Source organism: Aphis gossypii, chromosome 2 (genome assembly GCF_020184175.1).
Source record: "Aphis gossypii isolate Hap1 chromosome 2, ASM2018417v2, whole genome shotgun sequence".
Taxonomy (NCBI): domain Eukaryota; kingdom Metazoa; phylum Arthropoda; class Insecta; order Hemiptera; family Aphididae; genus Aphis; species Aphis gossypii.
The window spans coordinates 10,550,889-10,578,715 of NC_065531.1; the positions used below are offsets into that span (position 1 = coordinate 10,550,889).

General features: G+C 25.5%; 1 protein-coding gene across 3 annotated transcripts in view; it reads left to right on the forward strand.

Annotated features, from left to right (window-relative positions):
- Positions 1–258: 258 nt before the first annotated feature.
- Positions 259–27,827, forward strand: part of LOC114121288 (lachesin-like) — a 176,126-nt gene continuing 148,557 nt past the window's right edge. Inside the window, exons 1-2 of one of the 3 annotated variants that reach the window (XM_050199484.1) lie at positions 259–773; positions 22,563–22,646. The gene's annotated coding sequence lies outside the window, so the exon portion shown is untranslated. The remainder of the gene's footprint in view (positions 774–22,562; positions 22,647–27,827) is intronic. The other 2 variants (XM_050199485.1, XM_050199486.1) reach the window with 2 other exon arrangements.

Sequence of the window (27,827 nt, forward strand, 5' to 3'; positions counted from 1 at the left end):
CGGGGAGGGGCCCCGACAGTGAAACGCGACGGTGGCTGTATGGACGCTGAGTTCTGGCGACGGGACGTCTCGGGTTTTTCCTGGGTAATCGGTGAATTTCGGCAACTTACCTAACCCTCCCCCGCACATCGCTGAGTAGACGATAGCGGTGGATTTTTTTCCACGAGTGACGTGGGCGGAGCTTGCGCACGTCTGAACCGAAAAACGCCGCGGAGCGTGTCGCCGACGCCGCCGCCCGCGGTGGTGATGGTCGTCGGTGGCGTTGACGGCGGCGGCGGCGAGCTAAACAGTCGTCTCGCGGTATCTAACTCGGTGTGCCCGCCCGTTGCACGAGTACGTGTGTGGTGTCTTTTCGTTCACGTGCCACCGACAGGAAGTTCGTGAAAAACGACGCGGAATCAACGGCAAGGTCGATCGTACATTATTCGTACCTTATAATAATATGCTCCCGTCGAATCGTCGATCGTGATTTCGCACACACCATATTCATCCCTCCACGTTATATTATTTCCATTAGATCGTCGCCACCATGTGGTCCGTCTCGCGACAAACACTCAGACTCATACCTAATAGTGGTTTTGCATTGAACGTATAGTTGCAATCAGTAATATTAAAAAAAAAAAAAGTCACGACGTTTGTGTAGCATCAAGTCGTACAGTTTTTGTGGAATTTCCCCTCCCCCAAATTCGTCGTCTTTTCTGTTTTCAAAACGAATTTTCGACCAACGAAACCCAAATCTCGGATACGACGTTGAAACACAAATGCATGTGCAGGTAAGTTCATCGAACCGTATTTTTAGTTCGTTAAAGCAATAACAGGTGTCATCCGTCGAGTACCTAATCGACATCATTTTCCCCGAGTCTTTTTAGTGCATAATAATTTTGTCGAAAAAATCTCGTATTTCTGGCTTGAGGAGATCATTCGTTATATCTGATATACAAATAATAATTGTAAACAGTATACATTATTACAGTGCTGTGAAACGCTATCGAAAAAATGGAAGAATCTTGATTAGACGCTTTTGAAACTCGCACTCCGTGGTATATAGACGATCCAATAATATGTTTAAGTCAATGTTAATTTTCTGGTTTTCTGTCGTAACAACATATACAGACTTTATAGAAAAGCTAGTTTAGAGACTTGAACTTGTTTTGTGTGCTATCACTGGTATCAGTTAAGTGGCTGTTTACATTCAAGTATATGCGTCTACAAACCGTTTGGAAATAATTCAAACAAATCCAGTTATAATTTAAACATGATGTGCTTATGTTTATTAAACAATAGTCTATAATAAGTATTGTTAAACTATAATTGAATAGCAAATATTTGTAAAAAAAATAAATGAAAAGTCTAAAAAAAAAAAAAAAATATGAAAAATGTTGAAAATTGTGAGATTTTTGATGAAATACTTCACGTCAGATACTGTAATAATTATTTCGATAAATTATTATTTTAATTGAACTAACCAATGTAAACTACATTGTTTATGGAAATAAAAAAATATTATGATTATTTATAGCACTCGTCTTTAGAAAGCGTTTATACCATTTTATACGTTCTTCGTGTTTTTTCATTTGTAAACATGTTTAAAGCTGTATGCAAAGCAAAATAAAAACCTAATTTATTTGTATCGGTATAGAATTGTAATTTTTTTAGTTTTACATTGGGTTTATGTCGAATTTTGATGAATTAAAATGATATACATTTAATAAGTGTATTATTTTGTGATATAAAACGGAAATCTAAGACATAATAGAGGACGTCATATTCTTGATTTTGTAAAAAATATTATTTTCAAGACTAATATTACAATATTCTAATTAAAATAAAAGTAACTTAAATACTCAATATAAATATATATGTATCATAAATTTATAACGAGATTTTTTTAGTTTTGTCCTTTGGTATTTTATTAAGTCTTTCAAATGATATTAACATCTTATTACATTTATAACTGTATTCAATAAACCGTTAATAATATTTATTTATACTTAATTTTGTTTATAGAAGTAAATTATAACAATTGCGGTTAGAATCATTTTATGAATATATTTTATTTTTATTTACTTACCATCGACGATGGATTTTATAGACTAACTGTCTCATTATTAAACAAGATAGGTTTAAAATAAAACAGTTCGCATTGTAGGTAAGCACAAGTTTAATAAGTATAAGTAATTTAATTCGAATGCTCGATTCTCAATCACAGTTTATATACTTTTTTTTTTTTTATCTCTTTTCCAGTTATCTTAGGAGTAGCAACAGATCAAAACATATTAGGGTTTCAAACTTTGTGTAGGCAACGATCTACTGATATAAGTATTATACATTATAAATGTTTTTATTTTATAAAAGTTTGAGCAACTAGTAATCTAACCTTGTCGTCAGTAGCGTTAGCTCGTGAGTCAATTTATAACTTCTACCGATAAACTAGTTTTTATTACATTTTCATAGTTCAACCAATAGCATTTTCAAAATCAATTACAATAATCAAGTTAAAGTTTTTTTTTTTTTTTTAAACTTTAACAAGTAAAAATTCACATATTTGTTGCATTATTATTATTCTTTTTATAATATTGTTCTAGAAACAAATACATTATTAATTTAAGATTCTGTTTGATCTCATTTAGTAGTACTGAAATTAAATGTAGTGGTATTGAAAGTGTTAAAAAAATATACTAATCTAATTGTATTAAGATTCTTATGAAAGAGCTATCTTGATTTTTGTATTTTAATTTTATTTTTATGTGCGTAAATGAATATAATTTCCATATGTACAGTGTCAAAATTTAGGTGTAACTTTAAAACCTTCAAATTGATCATGAAATGTATGCAAACTAATGTTTCCATCCTAATAATGTACCATTAATCGTATTACAGCATTATACAGATAAATAAAAACTAATATAAGACGAGTTTTGTGGACAACTTGCACACGAGTTTACTGTAATATAATTATAACTAAAAAAATAAATACTTATAATTTGGCATGGTTATTTATTATGCTGTTTATTTGAAATACAATTGCAAGTTAAAAGTTCTAGTTGCTTTAAAACAGTGTCACGTTTGGACATATAGTAAATTATCAGACATAGTAATGTAATCGGTTACACAAATTTAAAATAAAGTTATTGTAGGTCTGAACAGTCAGGTTGCTAGTGAAATATTATAAGGGTCGTCAAAAGTTTACGAAATATAATACATATAATAATTTTGTATGGCAACATGACCATGCAATAAAGAAATTTTTAAATGATCACAATATTTAAGGTTTGGGACTTATGAACTTATTAAAAAAAAATGTTATAAAACATGAAGCTAAGTTTCTTAAGATTCTTATTTATTTAACAATAAGTTATAAATCATAATATAAATTATAATTTGAATTGAATAAATCATGTATTAAGACTTTATTTTATTTCACTAAAAATATTTGAAATACGAAAGCGAACATTCAATTAAATTTATCAAAATTTTCTCTAAAATATGTAGCAACAATTAAAAAAAAAAAAAAAAATCAAGATAAATGGTAGTTATATTTAGCATCAATATTGCGACAACTATATCTGTTAAAAATTATTACCAAATAAAACTTTTTATAAAATATATCTATATATTATACAAATATACGGTTAATATATAGATAAAATAAAATGCCGTATTTCCTTTCACAACTTCACAAAACAAACTTATATCTGATCTAGAATATACTTCAGCCAGAACATTAAAACACGCTATTTAAAAATTTCGGAATCCTATATTATTAATTTATATAAAATTTTTGAACAAGCTTAATTTTTCAATTTGTGTACAACATAATTTTAATCAAAACGATAACATTGAAAAAAGAACTGTGTTAAATAATTTAATTATTAGGTAAAACAACGTTATCCACCGTAAAAGTGCACTGCAGTTTGTTTAATAGGCACTCGATGTCTACTAATGGTAAAAAAAAAAAGATCAACTATAGCCGTACCATATTAAAACAAAGAGGGGAAATGTGTACAGGCCGTCGGTTAAAAATTCTTTAACACTATTTTTTTTTTTGTATGTAAGAAAGGTAACCACCGCGGAACATTTTCTTTTAACGTTTTATAATACGAGTAATATCAAAAATATTAGAGATTAATAATAAACTTTTTTTCCCAATATCAAAACGTTATTACAAGTTCAAAACAATAGCCCATCAAGTATACCATCATAATATATACCCGGAAAAACGTATTTGTTTCTATTAAATATTAAAACTCTGAAAATTAACTACTAAAGGTTACTAATTTGTTAAAACTGTTTAAATATAAGTTGTTCTTATTAAAAACATATAATAAGTACATATAGCAATATTAAGTACAACCATCTATGATTTTGAGAAAATAATTAATGTATTTTTAAACATATTCATTAAAAAAAATATATATATATAAAAGTGGTATAAGTTTAAATAATATTTCGAGATATAAGCATATTATTGAGATTTGTATATGTATGCTAAGCAATTTTTATTCAGTATTAACTATATATGTATAAAGACCATTTATATTGTATTAATATATTATATATATATATCTATTAATTAGTTTTAATTATTTTAAAACACCGCTAACGTGGTACTTACAGAGCAATGTGGTTCAATATTAAACAGTTTTTTTTATACATATTGCTTTATTTTACTGCATATTTTAAGTTTGTATATTATTATACTATACAATAAGCAAATTAATTTAAATAAAAAAAAAAATCATATTTTTAAACTAAAATTAACTTTAAATTTTACATAGTCATCATACATTAATATTTTATATATTTACATTTTTTCAACAAAATAGTAGGTTGAATTTGATGTCGTGATTGAAGATAGTGAACTATTTTAAACATTAAATATTTATAAAAAAATAAAAATTGTCCATTAACTTATTAATACATCAAAATTCTCGAAAAAGCTTTGGTAAATACAATTAAAACGATTTGTTTTAATTAAACTATATAATATACAAAAAATTAATGAATAAATATTTTGTTAAAATGTTCTAGTATTTTAACTATTTAAAATAATTTAAGTACCTACAATGTTTTTACAAAATAAAACATTTTAATATAATATGATTTTTATATTAATTATCAAATATTTTATTGAATAATACTGAATTTTAAATTGTTTAAAATTACTCAATAGGTACTACTCATATGGAAACAATATTAATGTGTCTGCCTCTTTTTTTGCAATTCCTAGAATCTCACCCGGATTTGCAGTTTTTAATCAATTTAATACCAAATCACCAACATTGCTATTTTGAAAGTGAACATTATATATGCATGGTTGGATTCGAGAATAGAATAATTATCAAAATTCGGATTACAATAGTTTTGTATTATACAGTGGAAATCTATTAAACTGCGTATCATATAAAATGAAAATCATGATAAATGGGAATAATCTACTTACTTATGTAGAAATTAAAACAATTTTAGAACACAAGTCCTTTTTCAATAGATACTGCTATTTAAAAAAAAAGTTAATTTATATAGTACCTATTTATATTTTATACTAACGAATAAATACAAAACACAAGAAAACACAATAATATAGTAAGAATAATATGTGTTCCTAGAACATCATAATTTATTATGGTTTAGACAATTGTAATAAATTATTTTTAGATATTTCACTAATATTATATTCACTAATCTTGTGGGTATTACGTGTCTTTTTAGTAAACGACAATATTAAGTGATTTACAATGATAGTGTAGCTAATTATAATATTAACATCATATAATATAAACAAAATTGTATACAGACTGATTATGTTAACAGATATAATTGTATAAATAAACCATTTCAATACTACTCGTATCCTAATTATTATTATTTTTATATGTTTAAAACTATTTTGTAATTTACAAAAGACTTTTCATTTGAATGAATTTTAACTTAAAAGAAAAAAATTAAAATTAAAATATCAATTGTATACTTCAAGTATTTGTAATTGAGTTGTTCATTGTTATTAGTTTGTGTAAATGCATAGTTGTATTATAGTGTATCAAAAATAATAAAATGCATATTAAATATTAAATATATACTTATAATTTAAAAATAATATGAAAATTTAAGATTTTTTGAACAATAATTTTAAAATATTTAATATTATATCAGGTTATAATCAATTTGATGCAATTATCCGTTTTCGTTTAACGTTGTACTCACTTATTGGTGAGATCTTTCTTTCTTTTTAAAAAAAAAAAAAAAATTAACAACGCATCTGAATTTCTCAGATTGTTATACAAATATACATTAAATCTCGAGTTTCTTCAATCTAAGTAAACTGTAATATTGTAATATGGTCGCAGAACAAAACAATATTCCTTTGTAATACGTTTGTTTGAATTATTATTTCTACATTCATACTTTATAATTCTGGAGATGGAGAATTTGGCTTTAAATCTTGATATGCAGTATTCACATGCTGAATTTTTCTACATATAAAGCTTACTTAACTAGTTTTGTATACGTGTATTATACATTAGAAATGTTTCTTTTAACAGCATATATATTTTTAATTTTTTTTTTTTTTTTATGCTTTCTTGCTAAAGTAATATATAATATTACAGATTCTACGATAATAACACATTATTAATTGATAAAGCAAATTTTCTTGACATTAAATGATTATTTACATGATATGAATTGTGTTTTAAATGATTATATGCATAATTTTTCATTTTTAGTGGTTGAACAAATTCTCAAAACATGAATAGTTTTCATTTACATTTTGGTCTTATGGCTAATTGCTTTTGTTATGAGAAGTTTAAACAAAAAAATGTAGTACATGTTTGATACAATTTAAATTATTAATAATGATGTGTAATAATAAATAATAATGATTAAGTAGAACATAGCGTTAAGTATTAGTATTAATATTTTTATACTATTTTTTTTCGTAAATATGCATTTTATTTTAGAAAAATTATAAAATATGCATAAAAATGTAAAATGGTCCAAATATGCAAAAATATGCAACATTTAATTTGCATACCAATACATAAGTTTAAGATTAAAATTTGTAGTTTATCTAACTTCCTCTTGGACAGTTTAAAAAAAAAAACATACAAATGCATATAAATCCGGGTCCTAATCATTATACACTCGCTTATATCAAATAGTTTATTTTTTAATAAAAGTACGTTTTAATATATACAATCATCGATTATATCTGACGTGAGATGTGTGACTTTTAGTGTTCTTAATGAATTAAAATACATAAGTCACTGCTATAGTTACTTCTGTAAGTGATCTACAAATGGATAGGCAAATTATTCAAACTTATTCAAACTTATTCGGAAAGAGTGTAATACAAGCCTAATCTACTAAACCTAATCGATGTGTACTTAATTATACAGTGGGCATTCAATATACTGCTGTCGTATATCTGCGCATTACTAGATTTTCAAATGACTCGATCATTTATTATATTTTATCTTTTAACTACCTACTTGAACTGCATTATAAAAACTTAAGTAAATCGTAAAATATTTATTTTTTATTTTTTTTTATTTAGTTATTTTTTTATTTTATTTTTTTGTTAGTATATTTTCATACTGTCTTAATGATTGTTTCTCGACTTCTCATTATTTTCTAGACGTATTGAAATAAGCCATTTGGTAAACGACGAACTTACATAAAAGCTATTATGTTTAAATGGTGTTATAGATGTAAAGATTTTGGCACGATATTAAATAGATAACACAGAAGTAACAAACTAAATTTAGGACATATATATTATTTTTAGGTGACATTTATGTTTTTTGTACTTACTTACATTCGTTAACTATGTTAACAATTTGAAAAAAGTAATGATCAAGAGAGTGTAGTTCATTAACAAAAGTACGTTTTTTTTTTTAAATACAATAATTTATAAACATTTACAATGCAATTCTCCCAATACGGAGGAAAAATTATAGTTATACTAGAGATAAAAAATGGATAGCTGCATCGTAATAATATATACTGCATGAAAAGGGGGCGTTTGATTTGTTGTATGTTGTATACTGAAGTTTTTTTTCAGTTATATGCAAAGTTTTTGTCAAAAATTAAAATTTTCATCTATAAATACACATTTTTTTAGATTTATATACAATTTTTTATGCACATTATTTATTTTTAATAGCAGTGATTAGTATTCAATTATTGTTGATCAAAATATATTTAATTTAAAACAGTTGTGTGTACACTGTACAATAAAGTTGGTTTAACAAAATATATTATTTGGGTTGCTACTTGCTAGTAAAATTGTAATATCATGTTTCATTTTTGTGAAAGATGCTCGCAGTTTGTATAAATGAAAAAAAACCATTCCAAAAGGTAAATATTCGCGTCGTAATGCCAAAGTACCGAAAGATTTTTTCACTGTTATTAAATACTCGATGGACAAAAGAAAGAAACCCTGTACTTGTGATGCTTTTTTTTCTTCTACAGTTTAAAATTTGAAACTTAATATATTTTCTCAAAGCAAAATCTTAGTCCCAGTGTTTGATCGTTAGATAAAATATTTATAAATGTTTAAATAAATAATATAAACGAATAGTTATTTTTCAATTTAAGGATTAATGCCAAATTATACATTATGCTCAAATCTATTGTTTTGGTAACAACTATTCAAAATCAAATATAATATATAAGATATACATATATACATATACATGTGCATTATTAGTACTTAACGTTGATTCTACTGTTAAAATGGCACATTAACGCTTTTATTTTTTTTTAACTATGTCTGCTTTCATTTTATAGAAGCTTCAAAATAATGATAGTAATTTCTATTAGAAAAATTTGCTATAATAAAATAATTTTTAACTATATATATATATACAAAATACATGCCAGAGAGTGCCAAACACCATTAATTTACCAAAAAAAATGTAGGTATATAATTAATATAATTTATATTTATAAATTTTATATATATTCAAATTATTAAAGTGTTAACAATAACTACTATAACTATTGAATAAATTATATTATCCAATATTTTTTTGAATAATCTAAGGTAACACAAGTGATATAAATCATCGAATTTCTATAATTTCATACACTTAACGGACCTTGGCAAATGGTCATGCCGCAGGCTTGAAAATGTTATAATAACGTTATGATTATAACGTCATATTTGACAAAAAAAACTATTGAAATTTGTAAACGTTAAACATAAATAATTAAATAACACAAAAAAAAATATAACGTTTAACAAAATACATAGTATACCATAAAACAAAACATAACGCAACACATAATTTATATATTATAGTAAGCCATTAAAAAAAATAATAATTGAAATATTATTAAAAAAATTTTAAAATTTAATATTAAGGTATTAATAGAATAATTGTATTGCCAATTGCTAATAGTGATGCCCTATTGCTCTGTTACTTTGAAACAGGTACGTAAATACGTTTAAAATTTAAATTCTGAAAAAAAAACGCAAAAGTTATATAACGTTTCAATTCTGAATAACGATAAACGCAAAAGTTGAATAACGTTTTAATTCTGAATAACGATAAACTCAAAATTTGTGTCACATTTTTATTCAAAATAACGTAAAACGAAATTTTTTTTTCAAATTCAAGCCCTACTCATGCGTTAATACATTCTATATACATTCAAAAAGTAATAAAGCATTTAAAAACTATTTTCAACTATTTTTAATGAATCATTTAAACATTAATTTGCCGAATACGACCAGAATTCTATATTTATATATGGTTTTATATAATATACAGTCATTAAAAAGATGGATAAAAAAAAAATTCAAAACTTTTAGGATAAATATAATCATTTTAAAGACTCAAATATTTGTTGGTAATTTAATTTGTCACATGAGTGAAGTTTGCGTGACTACTGTAGTATATGAGTATACAGTGTTTTTTTTTTCAGGTTTAAATTAATTTAAGACATCGTAATATAAATAAATCAGTTATGTCCATTCGTTTAGTCAATTATTTAAAATGTCGAAAAGTTACTAGATTTAGTATAGGCATAATGTAATTGCATAGAGTATTATTACTGTTATTGTTATTAGTAATATTATCATTTTCATGCGGCAATTGTCAATAAATTTATTACATGTTATTTGTGAACGGCAATTCTAAAAATATGAAATTGTCGAGTATATAAATTCAATATAAAAGTTTAATATGTCACTTGTAATGGAAAGACCATCAGTATTATACCGAGATCCATGATTGGGATCGCGTTGTTCGTTATATATAATAACACATACACACATATCTATCTATATATATATATATATAACGATACGTTTGAATGACTTATGGTTTACGATTTAGAAAGCCTCGCATTCCCTTCTCCACGCCCCCGATTCCAACAGGGTTCTTTTTATATATGTATAATACACCGTTCTCTTCTCGCAACCATCTCACCACCACCAACCAACAATCATCCCCAATTCACTACTATCACTAGCCGACGGCGATAGATTGTTCGCGAATCAGCAGGAATCTTTCTGGCATAACGTTTTTGTGTGGAAACGAAAAAAATTATTTACGACTCGGTAATAATAATAATAATAATAATAACAGTTTTGTATGTGGTTATTTCTTTATTTATAGGTCTGCGAAATAACTACGAAAATATCAATTAGTTTTAAAGACGTCGTATAGGTTTAACAGTTGATTTCGATCGTGTTTAATGGATTTTATATATTATATTTATCGTTCTCTATAGCTCAATAAATAGGTATCACCTGAGTGTGTTGAAATTACTGTTATATAAAAATTGTAGATGGTAATTGTATGCATTTGATAAGACAGGTTTGGTGTTTTGAAAATTAATAACTTATTAACTTTTAAAGATATACAGTTTCCACGATAGAGGAACTTTTTATTGTGTATTTTTTCTATTGATTTTAAATTAATTAATGATGCTAAATAATGATATTAATAGTACTTACAGTTGCAAGTATTAATATCACTTTATTGTAACTCCCGTTAAACATCACCTTGATCTAACCTAATACTTTATATACTTAGAAAATATCAATTTGATCTTGAAAAGCTTTTATTATATATAATATATATATATATACACACAAGAGGCGCTAATTTATCGGCAGTAGACGAAAATAGTTTACTTTCCGCTAATAAGTGTGTGGGCAATATACGTTGAGGGGTTATTCTCCGTGTGTGTTTACTATAGCCGGAAACGGTAGTAATGGAAACGCCGGAGAAGAGTCGTTGGCCGTTTGAGAAGGTGATGGAGAGGGAACATACCGGAAGGAAGCGTACAAGGAAAAAAAGAGGAAGAAAAGAATGTGTTCACCCGCCCCACGTCCTTTTGTGTGTGTGTTTAGTGGTGCAGAAACTGTTGGTCAACAAGTGTTCCAATCTAGCAACACATATATTGTTCAAATTATTATAATACATGTTAAATTAATATTAGTCATTAAATGTATACAATAATATATCGTATATATTATAATTATCATATAAAATAATATTACACATAATATTGTTATGTGCGTTTCAGTGGGAGATAAATACAATATAAATATATTTTTAATAAACAACTAAAAAATTAATTTTAGATGAAAATTCATTCTAAAAAAATGTATAGGTATTATACCTACCAACATTATAAGACTATCGATCAAACTTTTTTTATTATTATTTGTTTTTTAATTATAAGTAAAATATTTGCAAATATTATATTGTATATCAGTATAAGACTGTCTTCTGTAAAAAATTGTATTTTAATGATAAAAATAAACTTAAAAATGGCTTTTATGTTAAATAAAAACGATTAAACTAAAAAATATTTTTATTGATATTATTTATATTTTATTTATACTTAATTGATGTTAAATATTACGATTGATGTAACTCATAAATAAATAAAATATAAAGATATAAAGGTATCTACTGTACGTAAAAATAAATTTAATTTTCAGATAATTTTGCAGCAGATTACTTTTTTTTTATACATATATTAAGATGATTGATTACATAAAAATCATATTTTAACAATGACATTTTTTTTTAGACTATGCTTTTATAAAATTAAGATTCTAAAAAGAACAATGGATGTATTGGTTTTACAATGATGTATTGAAGTGTGATTCATTTTTGATACAGTCATTACTTCTTAGATAATTGAAACTGATTTAATATTCAACTTCAAAGGTGGTTTTTAGTTGGAAATTAAAACTTGTTGCTACTTTGGGTACTCAAAATTAATTGTAAAGAATGATTTTAAAAATAATTCTATTTCATTCAGACAAGAAGAATAACTGTAGATACTTACCATTTATAGAACAATTTTTTAAGTATCATGTTGTTTATTATTTTTGAAATATTTTCACTTTTTTAAGATATTTAAAAATGCTAACAATTTTTAAAAATACCGATATTATTAGGTTTTTAATGTTTTCATGATATAACATGTGCTAAATAAAATAATTAAAAATAAAAACTCATACTACGCTTTTTTTTATAATATGTATGATGATAAATTGCCATTGTATATACATAGAACATAAAATTTCCAAAATATTAACATAACTTAAAGTATTTTAAATTTATTATTTTTTTTTCAATTTCTTTTCTATAGGTAATGATATTTGATTAAAAAAAAAAAAATAAATAAATAAAATTAAAATAAAAAAACATTCTTCATAACTTTTATGTCTATAGAAATTTAAAAAAAATATTGAATGTATATTTGCAAAATATATTTTTAAGAGCACTTTTGAAGCAATGATTTATTTGAAAAAATAAGAGTTGTTGTTATTGTTTTTTTTAATTTCATACATAATTTTTGTTTTAACTTATAATAACTAACAATATACAATATTAGAATTACAAAAAAATTAAATTATTCCAAAATCCCACGAATAAAAAACAAAAATAAATAATAACGAAACTTAGTGGACAAGTATGTACAACATAAACATTGAACTGAATATATTTTACAAGAATAACTCACCTCCAAATATATACATCTTATATACATTTTATGAAATGTCCTATTGAGCAACGAAACGAATTTCAAAAAATATATACCGATGCCCCCTAAAAAAAAAATTGGGAAAGGGTAGGAATATCCATAATAAAAAAACTATGGTATAGACATCGTTTAAATTTTAAAATATCATTGAAATGTTTTATTTCTACAGCCGAAGTAATCACTATTCTCTGAAATAATAGCAGATAACAAACACTTGTTTTATAATGTAAATATCGTATTAATTTTATAATTACTTATGTAAAAATATACAAGTATTAATGTCTACTTTTAATCTGAATTTTTATTATAAACTACTGGATTTTATGAGAAATAAACATAATTATTTTTATTTTATAATCATGTAATATTTTATATGTATTGGTATATATTTTAGTAATAATATAATAATTTACAGTCAATTTAAAAATTTAGGTTAAATTATATTCGGCATTTATATAACATTATAGAGGATAACAACATTTGGTGACATATTTATCTTAACGATTATGTGTTAATAGTTTAATCAATTTTATGACTGAATACTAATTATTGAATTATTGCCATGCAAATATTAAGAGTGGAGATAAATTGGCCTGTGTGTTATATTATAGCTTATTTAATATTACATTATTGTACCCAACTTTATAATTATTTCGTATGCTATACAGTATGATTAAAAACATGTCATTTTATGAAAATATGGAATTTATGATGATTTGAAAGTCATAGCTATAAATACTTTAAATTTTAAAATATCTATGGATTGCTGTAAAAATTCGATTTGAAAACAATTGTATATTTTAAGAAATTTTTAAAATATCTTTTGGTAAAAAATGATCTACTGGTTTCTTTTTTTTTTTTTTTGTTAAATTAATACATTTTATATAATTGTCTCCTGTTGGACAAGGATTAAAAAAAAAAAGTAAGAATATATATATTTTTTTAATTGATTTATGTTTTTGAAGCGTATTTTAAGTAACACGAAGAACAATATAATATAATGTACTATCTCTAATATTATAGTACAAAAGATATTATTATTATTATATTTATGATAAATTATAATATATTGTAATACTGCCGTGCTAAGGAAGAATACCGTAATTTCCCTCCATGCTATTTTGAGAATAATGGCATTTTATGTTTACTAGTTTTTTGTAGTTCTAAAATTTAAACAAATAAATATAATATGTTTCAAAGTAATATCTACAGTTATTTTTGGGAATATACCTGATAAATGCAATGAAACTATTCAATTTTTATTTCACCAAGATATAATTGTTTTAATATTTATACTAAACATGCTATAATTATACAACGCTATAAATAATCATAACTACGTTATTTTTGCTTAAGAAAAACTTTTAAAACTATAATATTAAATGTAATACAGTATTATCTCATTTTTAATTTTTTTTTAGAGTTACGGCACTTTTGCTTAGCAGGGCAGAATTAATATGTAGTTGAAATATAAATGTAAGGCGGCGGTGTAGCTAAATTGCCTACACTGGACGCCATGTCATAAATTTTAATAATCAAAATAATGCATAATTTCTAAAAAAATGTTACGGATTGTTTTTTTAGTTCAACAATTACTATTTGCGTCACTGTTAATAATAGTAATATTATTATACCACGTAAAAAATACTGACAATTTCTCAAGTCTAAACATTTGTGATAATTATATTATTAGATATTAAATTTGGATTTTTTACAGCACATCACACTCATGTCTTGTTTACTAATTTATGATTATTTCATATTTATTGGTCAATGACGTGTGCTCCAATATAAAATACATTAAGGAGTAAAATTATGATTTTATAATATTAAACCTATTTAAATGTTAATTTAATTTAATTTTTTTTTAGTTGTATTTCTGTGTATTATACTACTGTTTTATATGTTATACATACAATTCAAATGCCAAGTCACGCAACAGTAAAATATATTATGTTTATTGTATATTATTTAAATCATAAATATTTCCTTCCTTTTCTATATTATTTGAAAATTAGGTTATACGATTGGTGAAGATCAGAAATGAATCAATAGAGGTGTAGTATTGTATCATATTCATAAAGATTAAAATGCATTTTTAGATATCATTATAGAACAATTTTCAAAAATTAAGAAAATAATAATATACAAAGCAAACAAATACATAACCACATAGGTTAATATTATTAAGTCATGTGATTTTACAAACAGATAGAATAGAGATCTGTGATGAAAATGGTCTTAGGTTAAGGACATGGTTCTTGGTAAATATGACTCAACTTGTACATCAACAAGTTCTTATCTTTAAATACTGATTGATAGTCACTTATTAATTCAAGATACGATAAGACAGAACCATTCTTGTTGTTTTTATCGTTCATTCTACATTATATAATTTAACGCAGTTATTATTAAAACAGCGTCAAATAAACACAACGGTTCTTATTTTCCATACGTTTTATTAGTAATTAGTTATACTTAACATCGATACGATAATTTTTTTTTATATTAACGTTAAGTTATCGTTATATTAACGATATTGACGTTAAATGTAAAAAATTACTCTATATAATATGATAACTGGTATGTTGCGTATAATAAGTACAATCACTAATAACCTAATGCATATGTTCGGCGGTGGATTCGTTTTACGGTCTTGTACCCATGAGATCAACGTGCAATATACCGTTCTTGTCGAGTTTATATCGTATCGTATTATATTTACTATATTTGTTATTATTATTATTTTATACGACCGGCGTATGCGTGTGTAGCATACGTGTTTACGAGCCTCGCAGAATGATAAAACAACAAACTCGATCTTAATATATTATATGTATAACATCTATCGTGTAAATTTAACATTCGGTGCCAGCAGACGAATTCAACCGGTAAACGTCGTATGCAGATTTTCGATATTTACATCGAAAAAGTTTTTTCTAATCCACATAAATTATGAGAGTATAACGGCTATACTTTCCATATACTTCCATACACTCTCCGGTGTATAATACTGCTAAATTAATGGTGCATATGAACGTATAATAGGCACGTGTGCATGTATAACATCACATATTATTGCACTCGTGGGATTATTCAAGTTCATCAACGAATATCTTATTAGTCATTACTATCATACTTAATACATAATGTATATTGTACGCTCTCGCGCATATTTTATTATTAATTTTATCATTGATTGATAATATAATCACTCAAATATTTCGTTCTCTGGTATCATCGTTTGTAGTGTCAAACTAAAAGTTTTTCATTTTAGAGAATGAGAAAATTGTATAAATGACATTTTTCAATAGCAGAATTAAAAATAAATAAATAATAAAACACGTTTGAAAAGTTTTAACAATATTTATTCGAAAGAAGAATGTATTGAACAAAAATATATAACTTTCCGTTATATACTCATTCATTTTATTGCGGATAAAATATTGTAGTCTTAGTTGATATTGTTTTTCTGAAATGATAAACATTTTGGCAATACTCTGAATGGAGAAAATTATATAAATACAAACTTCTATTATCCATTCATTGCACAATATTTGTACACGTCATATATTATATTGATATTATTAATGTCTTATTATGACTATCATTAAAACTAAACCTATATTAATAAAACAATACAATTTCAACACTAAGCGTAGTGTTTTGAAAAAACCATATTAATATTGCATAAACTTCTGAATATTGGATTATTTAAAACAAAATATTAACATATTAATTTAAATAGTTAAAAAAAAAGTTTCAAACTAAATATTGATCAACTATAATTTATTAAAGCAATACATAATTAATAATTATACGATATTGTACATAAAGTAGGTATGGCGTACATGATTTTTTTTTTTTTTTAACAAGAAAAATGTAATATTTTACAATTTGCACGGCTTTTGGTTTTTGGATTTTGCAAAACTTTTTAAATTCTAAGTGATTCGTCAGCCTTAATGTGCTCACACGAAAACTTACTCTAGCAAGTAAACCACGCGTTTTCCGTTGAACACGAACTAATCAAATAATGAAACTTAAAAACAAAAGTTTCAGTAGCGAGTATATGATGTCTTAATGATTCAAGAAAGGGAGTTAAATTAAATAGCTTCTGTTCTGTAATTGTCTTTTCAGGATTTTTGCAAATTGAAAGTTTAAACAATACCACCCCGACCATATCGGAGCTTCGAATAATTTATCCAATTGATTTAAATGATAAACATACAAGTAAATATTATATACTCATATATATAAATACACTTACTTATATAATATTTAACATTGAAAATGAGTAGTAAAGATAAGTCTTTAAAGAAAAAAAAAATTAACAAAATACTTACATAATACATAGAAAACGTTTTTTTTTTAAATTTTATTCATAATATTATATCACGTATTGTTATTACATAACGGTATTAGTTGGCACACGATTGATATTAAGTGCAGCCTTAACTATAACTAAAATGTATATATAACGGGAATCGTACCAGTATATCATTAATGTGTGTAATAAATATTTCTTATGAATTCAACTTCATCAGATAAACTATGACTTATTATCCTTCTATAGAATTAAAGTTATATTTATTTACAATAAATAAATAAATAAATAAATAGTATAAGAAGAAAATATTATTCCCATGATATTTATATGCGTAAATAACTAAATAAGAATATGAATTTTTGAGTTTTTTTCTTAATATTTGTATTTTGCTGAATGTTTAATTTCTGTGGCATGTTTTTTTTTTTAAGGTTATGGTGTGTTATTCAGAAAACTTTTAAATATTTATAGATATACTAATCAGAATACATAGAAAAGGAAACAGTTTGGCTGTCTTATCATTTTGTATCAACAATGCTCAATACCTTGTCCAGAATCCAGCGGAAAATACAAATTTAATAAAACTATAAAAATAAAAAAACAAACTGGAAATATTTTAACATCGAGCAATATATACAAAAATAGTACACAATGGATATTTTTTGACTTGGATGACTAAGCATTCATGGGACTGTACGTGTACAATTTTATGTAATTGAAAAATGACACTCTACTTTGTAACTCTAGTCTCATATTAGTGATTAGTGTTCAAGTTAATTAAAAATAATATTAAATATACTTGTAGTTTATATATTTTTTTATTTTAGTTAATATTTAACTATATTCAATGTATAATTTCGTCTTATCCAGTTTAATTTTAATATTTAAAGTTCATTGCTCAATAATTTTTATAATGATTCTTACAAAAAATAATAATATGAGATATGTCCATAATAATACTTTTAATTTGTTTTGTTTCTAATGAAATCAAATAATAAAATACTATGTTTAATACAATTGTGTTTAATAATTTTAATATTTTATCCAATTTGACGTCTTGATTTTTTTATCATGCTCATTTTCCAAACAGTTTAGAGTTGTTTATACCTTTATTACAACTGTAATCGGACATTTTGTACAATATTCAATTTCCTGCTTTTTCCGTAACATATTATTTATGTTTATATATTTCTTGTAAGTACCTACTTACGTAATAGCTAATTCCTTTTAGAGAAGTCTACATCCAAAAGGAATTAGGAATTAAGTATGTCTGTAGCTTTAATAAAGTACATGAATAGAATATTTTATTTGGTCGAAACCTTATAACTGAAAATTTTATTAATCCTAGAAAGTAAAAAATACAACTAGCGATTGGTATAATGCTGTATGCATTTATATTATAATATTTTAGCATATTAATGATGAATACAAATTATAAAATAGTGTATTTAAAAAAAAAACCGTGATATATATGTTATTTGTTTTTTTACTTAAAGGTTTTTTCTTCTGTTTTGGATATTGTAGACGTTTTTAATCACATTCTTAGGATTTAAAATAACTGAATTTTATGAAAAAAATAATTATTCATATTAATACTATAATATATAATGTATACCTGTAGATTTAATTAAAAACATTTAAAATATATTATATAGATGACACTACAAGTATACAATTATAATTTACACTGTGAATAAGTTATAATATGCCCATATTTTTAAACAGAACATTTATTATACTAAATATGAAAATATAGTATAAATCATCTGTTCATCAAAAGAGAACATTGAATAGTTCAATAATAAATATATTCTAATAATTTATACTATACTTTGAAACAAAAGTATACCTACATCAAAGTATGATAACACAAACATCATTGAAGGAAAATCTTATAGTGGTATAGGTAATTAAAGTAAACTGATAAAACAAAATATCAAAATATGTCTACTTGTATTGTATATTAACGACAATATTTATTTATTTATAAACACCAATCGGAAATTGTATGATTATATTTGAAATTGTATATATTAGTATACGAGTATATGAATGTGTAATAAATGTTAATAATACACAGTAAAAAGTAACACAGTAACATTTAAAAAGTACACCTAATATAAACATAATATTAACATAGTCATATAGTATAGCATGTTTATATATTTTTTTAATTTTTAGGCAGATCATGCAGTGATAGATTCCCCAAAATCTTTTTTTAGTTACGATTTTGTGTAGATTGTATATTACGAGTAAATAATAAAACATCATTACAAGTAATATAATTAAAAAATACCTTTTATGGTATGTAACAGTTATTCATCATCATAAAGAGTACCTATTAATACGTATTAAAATCCTACGATACGATATTACAGTATGCCTATTATTTATTTTAATGGCATAAGCTAGGTAACCTACGTATCCTTCAACTTTTTTTTTGTAGTGTTTTTGTTCTAAGAAAGTCCAAGACTTGAAACTTTGATAATATCAACCCAGATAACTGTATACATGCCAGCCGTGTATACACTTCACTACGAATATTGTGGTACCACTCGAATTCAAGGGGCCGAGGGAAAAGTATAGAGAACTTTGAATTCTCGTCTTCGATCATTGTTGTCTAATATGTATTGCGTATACCACGAGTATAGGAGTATACTTTGTCGCTTTGTTACGTTATTCCGTTCTCAAAAAGCTTGTAAACAATTTAATTAAAAAAAAAAAAAAATAATAATAATAAAACATGTCACATTCTTGTTTTTTACGACCAGCAATTTTTAATTCGTATTATAGTCTCGTTTTTATTATATGTATTAAATACCATGTTTATCAACGGTTTTGTGTCATGTATTTTTTTTTTTTTAGTGCAATTTAAAAACAGTGGAACCATTTTACGTTATCTGAGCACGTAATTATCAGTTTAGGTTACTAAATATAATTCTTGGTACGCGAGAAAGTCTATTATTCTCCAGGGGTTTGTTCCTTACTCCTTACGTTAATTTAACTTTACATTTTTTTTTTTTTTATCTAACTAAATCTTCAATTATTATTATTATCGACTTCAACATATTTGGTTATTAGCCTAGCTCACGTTTATAAAAAAAAATTATAATTTTAAATAAAATCATTATATTTATAAATTATTTATGAAAACTTTAGGACTGGGCTGTTGTACTATTTACAAAGTCTTAGGAAATATTATTTATTTACATAGATCATACAATTCATATATGTATATATAAATGTAGTATGTTGTACTAATCTATGTGTATATAAATAAAAATATGGTTTTCGATTTATTTTGTTGATATCATCGTATTATTATTAGTTATAGTATTATAGTGATCATTTATTGTTAAAAGTTGTAATTATTATTGATGGCGGCTTCCCGTTGTAATAAAAACCTTATGTGTTTAAACATAAACACTATTCTATATAACGAGTATATTTTATAAGAATTAGGAATTATTAATTATCCGATTTTTAAATTTGATTAATCTCGCAATTTCGTTTATATTAATAATATTAATTTATTCTTGCTTAACAAAGTTACTTCACGGGTACTATGTTTGAACCATTAAATTATGTTTTTTGTCTAATGATCTGAGTGGGAAGTAGTAGCTGATGGTTATATGGATACATTGGGGCTGCATAAAATAGCGTTTTACATAAATAAAAATTTGCATTTGAAATATTCAGCACAACACTTTTGCCGAGTTGATAAAATTGATTTATATGCGATGATACCTGGTTGGAAACTTTAATCGTCGTCAAAACTTAAATACGCAATGACCACAAATTGACATCTTTGCCTTTGCGTATTGGAGTGGTTTCAAATTTTTAAAGTACGTTATATACGCCCAAAGTTTTGTAAAAGCTACACACACATACATATATATGTATATTATAACTAGTATATAAGAGTTTTGTGAGTGTATCTCATACATTTTCCCTGTGGATTCTGTCTGTATACTCGGTTTTCGTCCACCGGGTCTTTGAGCGAAAACGAAAAAAAAGTTTCGTTTTAGACCACTCCACGGGTCTGAAGACAGGGTTAACTATGAATTATTTACTTCGGTAGCACAACGGACATCGGTCTCCCGCAGTGGGTTTCCACAAATGCCATTAATGTAACTAGCGGCGTTATTTCTTTAGAAATACTTGCATTATTGTTTATGGTTTAGGATAAAAAGAAATAAGAGAAAATAAAATATTAACTATGTACATATATGTATGTATATATATATATATCAATATGTCTCTAATTGCACTACTAAAAATATTACTATTTCTATATCAAAAGTCTTTTGAACCAGACATATTAAATGTTGGTTTGAATATTATTTATTTATTACTTATTTATTTATCTACAATTAATATAAATACATAGTATAATTTGAAATTAACTTAAGTATTTAATATTATAATATTACCTATATGGGTATATATTTTATAACTATAATGAAATAAATATTGAAGTATTGAAATATAGTTTACACACACAATTAAAATTTGAAAGCTATAGTATTGCTGATTTTGTTTTTTCTATGATAGGACATTATTTAATGAAATAACAAACAAACATTGTAATTCTATCAAATATTATTTAAAGGCAAATTAATAATATAATGAATTGAGGGTGTTTTTCATTCATACTTATGACTTCTTTGTTAGTATTGTTGTTTAAATTGAAAATTTTGAGTTTTTAGAGTATGAACAAATTTTATTGTGGTGTATAGGTTAGGTTACCTACGTTCAATTTCCGTATATTTGACAGCGCCCTTCCAAAATAGACTAAAAATAAATGTTCGAGAATTGTTGTATTATCGAAAATATCACGTGGCAGAGTCCATAAAACAATATAATATAAACAATATATATTTATATATAAATTAACGCATCGTATCAGTTTCCTGGTTCTGAAACAACAGTTATTTTAACTTTTTTTTCAAACAAGAATCACAAAATCAAAAGTTATTATATAACAATATATAAAATATATACTTAATTACAGATTTTATACATATTTTAAATTTAAAACATTCAGTCGCCAAATTAGAATAAAAATTATACAGCGACGAGTAATTTAATATCAAAGCATTATTTCACAAAGTATTTATATGATGGTTAGCCTATACTACTAATTATCTCCGTATATGTTTGTGTTTACTATTTTGAATAAAAAATATATATTATATAGGTGTATTGTAATTTTTTTCAGGTTCATGTGGAGTAACGTGAGTTGTCACTATTCTTTCGCCAAATTACACCGAAAAAATAACACCATCACGGCAAATGCATTGAGGTAAAACTAAAACATAGCTAAGTGCGCCACATAATTTAATAACATTGCCTACTTCATAATGTATATGTTGACCCAACACGTCCATAAGATTTTAATTACGACAGTTTTTTTAAACGAATTTCTTAAACAAACAGAGATAGAGAAAATAAAATATAATAGTATACATTTACGCTATATTTTATAAATCGCTGCCATGAACTGGAGTCGTTTTGGAAAACCAACCGGGTGCGCTCGCGTTATCTGCACTCACGTGCATACATTATATATATGCGTATAGAAAACACTAGTATACATCTTTGAGGACGATGGTATTTCGTCGTTTTTCAGCTCTTCACCCACCCTCCCCATCCGTCGGCGAGCGTAGTCGGAAATCTCGTATTTACTTTACTCGCGCCCCGCGACACATATATCAACTAGATTTTTCCGCGACGCGTTTGGGACGACAAAAGACGATTTATTGCAGCCAACACCTGGATTAATAGGTTTTCTCAGATACTGCAGGACGGTAAAACAAAATAATAAGAATAAGAAAAAAAAGGCGAGATAATTCTACGTTTTTTCATCGGCTCATCCTTTCCACTTCACGTACTTTCACACACTATAAGTCTATATACTACGCATTGTATTATATGTCGATGTATACACGGCTCTACTGGTCACGTTAACTTATTCAGAACAATTTATCATGGTCGAGTGTGCGTGAAATAAACTAACATGCCGTCGAAACGCATATAGTTTTGTATAAAGAAGAATTATTAAATTATTTACTTTTATGTTATGATTATACGATATAATATGTTAAACAAGCTCATATGAGGAAGTGTTGCAAGAATTGCATACAAATACTTCCGGTTGTACCGTGACAGAATGATTCGAATTTATGTGACTTAACGTACAACCTATTTTATTGGGGTATAAATATAAATAATAATTTTATTTATCTACACGGTTAGGGATCGTACAATGAGATTCCAAGATAAACGAACTGTGACGATCGAAAAAACTCCGTAATATTTAGTTTTCTGTAACAAAATTATCGTTTCAATACCCTGAAACTCAATAAAAGTTTGTCAAAGAATGACCATAGGACGTCCAAAACCAGGTGGTTAACTCGATGGGTGAAAAGGGAAAAATCACAACTCGTATAAGCGCGCAGCGGTGTCAGTGATTTGTACGCACAGAATTTCCACAAATGGCAAACAGGCGCACGCCAGATGATCATTAAAAGCGAGCTCCGTCGTCCCACGTAATATAATGATATTATTTAAGTATATTGGATAACTTGCACGGGGGCCTTGCACTTAGTCTGGGCAATGTTAATGAAATTGCACAAAGATCTAAGACCCTCGCGCCGGCGCGGGCGTCCTCCTCCGTCGTATCCGTCATTATCCGCGTTTAAAGCGTCTAATCTTTTAGGGTTCAGGCTGCACTGAATATACGAGTGAATAATACAAATAACATGTATATATATAATGTATAATAGATGCGTATTACATATAGTACGATAATAAGTTATACGGGTGCGAACGTAGATTTCTGCACATTACCGAGTAAAGGATCTACTGTTTAACAAAAGCGGACGCGTACGCTTTCTTGCAGCGTGAGTATAAAAACGAGATATACGCAGAGACGGCAAAGTTGCCATATTACAGTACTTGGAATAAAATGCAAGTGGAAATTCTTACACCGGTTATGATAATATGCGTATTATTGACATATTGGATATAATATTAACGTAAAGGTCACGTCAATTTTCCATATTATGTTTTGTGTAGCTGCTTTCCATGAAATATATTGAAAAAAAAACTGGGAAATTCACTTCTCTCAGAAGTTAAAAGTAGAATAAATGTTTTATGAAATATAGTTTAAAACAATATATTATTGAAAAATAGCTTGCTATTTTTTAATAACCATTTATATATAATTATGGAAATCAAAAAAATATATCCATACTGTATAATATATCAATACATGATTAAAAAACCACTACTAATGCTAGGTTTATTTAAGTTTATTCGTATGGAATAAGCTATAAGATAACGGTTGTATTATAGAATTTCGTGTTATGGATGACTAAAAACTAATTATCAAATCTAATTTTTAATTTTATTGATTATAACTGTTTAAAATATTAAATGGGAGAAAATTTTGTGTATATGATGTTTAATTTAAAAAAAAATATATGTATAAAACATCATTGTAAAACTAATACATTCAGCGTTCTGCTCAGAATCAAATATGATGTAATGTCCCTCGAACCGTTATGAGAAACCACGCTGGTTGAGTACAAATAAACGATGTTAATCCGTAAACTGTACGTGCTTAATAATATGTCATATATACATAACTTTTTGTAGAAATACAAATATCTCACCTATAAAATATATTAAACTCGAATGGAAACTTATACGGGTGACTTGTCTAAGCTGCCCTTGTAGAAATTCGTATATACATTTCAGATTCTGGGTGGAGCGACAGCTTTAAAATCATCTATGTAAGTGTGTGTGTATGAGTTTTTTTTTGTCTAAAGACATTTTTTTAATGAAAAATATGTTGAAATCATTAACGTTGTAGGAAGTTTCTGATACCGAAATAGATCTGGTTTGTACATTGAGGGTTCAAAAGTGGACATTTCCCAGCAATTATAAAAATAACCACAAGAGACAAAAATATTTTCGCAAAACCAATTTTCAAAGAAAATGATTTTCTTTTATTTTCATGATTTAAAAATAATTATTTTTTTAATTACATTAAAAAATATCAAAAATATATTAAAATAAAATTAGTTTTAGAGTAGTTTAAATTTTAAATCTTATCACAATTTGTCAAAATTGTGAATTATTTTTTAAATATATAATAGGTTAACCACAGTCTAAATTCAGAACATTGTTTTTTATCATTACAATCATTTATCATTAAATTCAAATTTAACACATCAATAAATTATAGTGACCTACTAAATTACAAAGTACACTTGATATCCAAAATAAAGCAGAGAAACTCCATGGTTTTTTGTATTTTTTTTTTTTTTTTTTAATAATTGTTATCTTACAATAATAGCCGCGTGCATTATATTAAGTTTCTTCCCTGGCTAAAAACCATTGATCCTAGTCTATAGCTGTAACTCTTTTGATCGTATATTTTTTATTTTTTGTTTTTACTAACTTTATAAAATATATTAATTCTATTTAACATCACGTAAGTCTAATGTACTCTGATACTTAGAAAAAAATATACTTAGGTAGTCTTATAAATGGAAATACTCCAAGAACTATTTGAAATATTACCAATGTGCTATCTATATAATTATGATGAACTGCTGAATGCGTTGTTAATATTATTTCTGTTAAATACTAATATAAATTTCATACAATAAGATAATAATTATGATAATGTTATACTCGATATTATATACTACCTATATAGTTTTTTGTCTATCTGCTATAATTGCAACATAAATTATTGCATATGTATGAAAAATCAGAACTCAAAAATGTAAAGCCAGTGTATGTAACAGTGTACAATTCTGGACGTGAGAGATGATTTATAAAATATTAACATAAATTGTGATAGACAGTTCTACTACGTTAGGTTTACCATTAACCCGTTATTATTAAAACACAAATTATTGTGTTCTTACCTTATTGGAAGTTAGAAAAACTTTAACAATAAATTAATTATTTGTAGAATTTAAACGTTAAACTTGTTTATTAAATTCTATAATTTAGAAGAGAATCTGAATAGTTGTATTAAATCCAGATGGAAAAAAAAATCTCACCTCTTTAAGGTGAACATTTTTGTGCGTTTTTCCATTCAAGTTTTTAAATCGCTAACCGTGTTTATGTATTCTCAAAGGAGTGTAATGCCTATAATTATTAACCTTAGTTTACACCGACCTGGATGGAAATAACATTTTAAGTTGTCAAGGTAGAAGATTTGTTTTCTCAATCTATCACTCGCGTAACATATAGCTAGTTGATCCGTGGTCTGCACTCCCGTGATTATTACTCCCAAGTCGAATTTAATGTGTTTATATATAAAAAATAATTATAACTATAAAAAATCAAAAACACTTGACTTCTGCTGGATTTTTGATATTTTTTATATATATATATATATATATATATATATATATAAATATATATGTATTCATACATACATTTATATATTATTTTAAAATAATAGTTTTCAATGAATATAACATTAAAATACAAAAACCATAGATAATAATATTCCATCCATGATATAAAAAAAAACTTTTGAGAATATAATAATACGCTCGTTTAATGTAATGAAAGATGTTTTCGTTCAAACTTTGTATAAATATACTAAAACTCAGAAAGAGAATTACAATTGTGAAAGTGCAAAGCGCAACTCACAATAATATAATATTATAATATAAAATATGGCATGTAAAACAAGCCGTGAAAATAAATCTACTACCGTTAAATAAATTCTAAAAATCTAGATGTGTAGATGTTGCTATAGTTTGGAAAAATATATAAAAACGATTTTTATATAATCATATATTATTTGGTTCAGGGTATATATTTGTTCGGAATTCAACTATGCCTGAATGCCTGATATATGAATAATATTTGAATAAGTGTATGTTACTTTCAAATTCCCTTGACAGATACGCATATGAAACCATCTACCACTATAAAACCATTCTAAAAGTAACCGGAAACGATTACTTTGTTTACCACAAGTTGACTTCAACTTTTCTGTTATCAGCAATAAAATTACACTCTAGAGTGCAAATTTAAAAACAAAAATAGTGTATCAAAAAATAGCGTAAATTATAAATCTTGTGCACTATAAGTATACAAACTACCATTGCAATTTCTCTGAGTTTTAACGTGATTTATAGCTAAAATCAAGAATGTTCAAAGTTAAAATTTTACTATAAACCATTAAATTAAATAGATATTTAATTTATAATATAAATTGTACATAATCAGCTTTTAAGAATTAATACTTATAAAAATGCTGTTTAATGCATTCATATACTATATATAATTTCACGATTTATTCTATATTATATATATTTGTAAATGTTTTTAATTGAATATCAATATTATACGTTAAAACTGTTTCAACAACTTTATTATTAAGATAATCATTTATAGGTAAAATATGAAGTTACTCTAATATCATAAAATATTAGTTAATTTATAA